General features: G+C 47.7%; 1 pseudogene; it reads right to left on the bottom strand.

Moving 5' to 3' along the window:
• Positions 1–1,636: 1,636 nt before the first annotated feature.
• Positions 1,637–2,191, bottom strand: LOC105503849 (annotated as a pseudogene).
• Positions 2,192–2,523: the final 332 nt, after the last annotated feature.

Genomic DNA, 2,523 nt, shown 5'->3' with positions numbered 1-2,523 from the left:
AAAAAAAAAAAAGATGTGAAAACAGCCGGGCACGGCGACTCACCTGTAATCCCAGCACTTTGGGAGGCTGAGGCAGGTGAATCATGAGGTCAGGAGTTCGAGACCAGCTTGGCCAACATGGCGAAACCCCAGCTCTACTAAAAATACAAAAAAATTAGCTGGGCATAGTGGAGGCACCTGTAATCCCAGGTACTCGGGAGTCTGAGGCAGGAGAATCGCTTGAACCCGGGAGACGGAGGTTGCAGTGAGCCAAGATCGTGCCACTGCACTCCAGTCTGGGCGACAGAGTGAGACTCCATCTCAAAAAATAATAATAATAATTAATTAATTAAAAAGGATGAAAACAATGTGGCTCTATATTATTTCAAGAATTAAGGTCTCAATCACACACCAGTCTTCCAAGTCAGTGTTGTTTTAGAATGGCTGTATTATTTCCCTTTTGAGAAATATTTCTTCTCTCTCTTTTTTATTGAGACAGAGTCTCAGTCTGTTGCCCAGGCTGGAGTGTAGTGGGGCCATCTCAGCTCTCTGCAACCTCTGCCTCCCAGGTTCAAGCAATTCTTGTGCCTCAGTCTCCCGAGTAGCTGGATTATAGTCGTGCGCCACCACACCCAGCTAATTTTTGGATTTTTATTAGAGACAGGGTTTCACCACATTGGCCAGGCTGGTCTCAAACTCCTGGCCTCATGAGATCCACCCATCTTGGCCTCTCAAAGTGCTGGGATTACAGGCATAAGTCTCTGCACCCAGCCAAGAAACATTTATTTTCAACGAATGGCTCCTATGTGTCTGTTTTGACAGCCCCCAGCTAAACTGGGGTTTCAGTACCAGAGCAGCTAGCAGCCCTGCCCTGATGGGAAATGAAGGGAGCTGGGCATGGGTGTCTACAGTGCGTGTCTCATGGGGTACTTCTTTAACCTGGTGGAAGGTCTAATGCTTAGTTGGCCAACCTGTGCCCAGGGGTTCCTTCGCATGGGAAATGTGTTTATCCTGGCAGACGCTCCTTGTGGCTGTTGTCTGGTCTGTGTTCAGTTTATGACTGTCTAACCATCGCTTTGATGCTGAGAGCCTAGCCTTGTGTTCTTCCCAGTGTCCCTGGAAAACCTAGGTAGCCCCTGGTTCTTCAGATGAAAGGCACCCATTCAATCCACCACAGTAGGAAATATGATCAAAGGTTTATTACTTACAGATCCTGGGAAGGAAGGGCGCCATGCTTCAGGAGTGCCATCCTCTGTCCTCAGGTCAGGCAAGCCAGAAATTAAGAGTCAGGCAGAGAGTGAGAGAGGCAACTAGTGATATGTATAACAGAATAGTATGGAGTCCTGATAAGTAAGCGAAATGAGGACGGGGTCCCAGGTGGGGGAGAATAACGAACAATTGTTCTGAGAAAGTGCTAATCACAAACTTGTGGGCACAATGACCTGTTTGGCATGTAGCCCCAGCATTACAACCTTGTTCTGCATGTAGCCCCTTCCTGCAAGACCCTATAAAACCTCCCTCCAGCCCCTACCTCTTGGCAGACAGTCCCTTCTTTGCTATGCTGCCCACTGCACCCTTGCAACATACTTTCACACTTTCTCTAATACATCTGCCTTTTTTTTTTTCACTTTTAATTGCATTTATTTTAATGCTGAATTTACTCCCATGCCATCAGTTTTTCTTTCTTCCGTTTCTTCTGGGCTATCTTTTTCTTCTGGGCAACCTCCTCTTCTGGTTTAGGAACAGTCTGTTCCTTTTCAGTAAGGATCATCTCAGTGTAGCAGGGAGAGCTTATGTATGGGTTAATCTAACCATGAGCTCTGTAGGTCTGGCGGCGCTTCTTAGGTGCTTTGTTCGCGTGGATATGCTCAATGACCAGAGAATCTATATCTAAACCCTTAAATTCAGCATTACGCTCTGCATTTTTAAGCATGTGCAGCAAAAAGTCAGCACATTTTTTGGGCCACCGACCTTGTGCCCAGCCCCACTGCTTGGCCTGGGCACCTCTACCAACTCCACCATCGCAACGTTGGAATGGTACGCACTGTCTCTGTAAAGTGACATCTTTCAGATACTTCGTGGCTTTTTGTATATGCACACGCTTGACAGCCTGGGCAGTTTCACGAGTGTTCTTAAAGTGAACATGAAGATTTGAACTTCTTGATTTGCATGATTTTGTGGGGTTCTCCGGGTCAAGTGAATAGCGAACCATTTTCACAGATTACCTCAGGGGGCTTAGAGAAAGAGGAAGAGTAGTTTTTTTTGTTTTTTTGGTTTTTTTTTGAGACGGAGTCTCGCTCTGTCGCCCGGGCTGGAGTGCAGTGGCCAGATCTCAGCTCACTGCAAGCTCCGCCTCCCGGGTTTACGCCATTCTCCTGCCTCAGCCTCCCGAGTAGCTGGGACTACAGACGCCTGCCACCTCGCCCGGCTAGCTTTTTGTATTTTTTAGTAGAGACGGGGTTTCACCGTGTTAGCCAGGATGGTCTCGATCTCCTGACCTCGTGATCCGCCCGTCTCGGCCTCCCAAAGTGCTGGGATTACAGG

Source organism: Colobus angolensis, unplaced genomic scaffold (assembly GCF_000951035.1).
Source record: "Colobus angolensis palliatus isolate OR3802 unplaced genomic scaffold, Cang.pa_1.0 Scaffold1, whole genome shotgun sequence".
Lineage (NCBI taxonomy): Eukaryota > Metazoa > Chordata > Mammalia > Primates > Cercopithecidae > Colobus > Colobus angolensis.
Note: the sequence above shows the minus strand (reverse complement) of the source record. Positions and strands in the feature narration are given on the sequence as shown.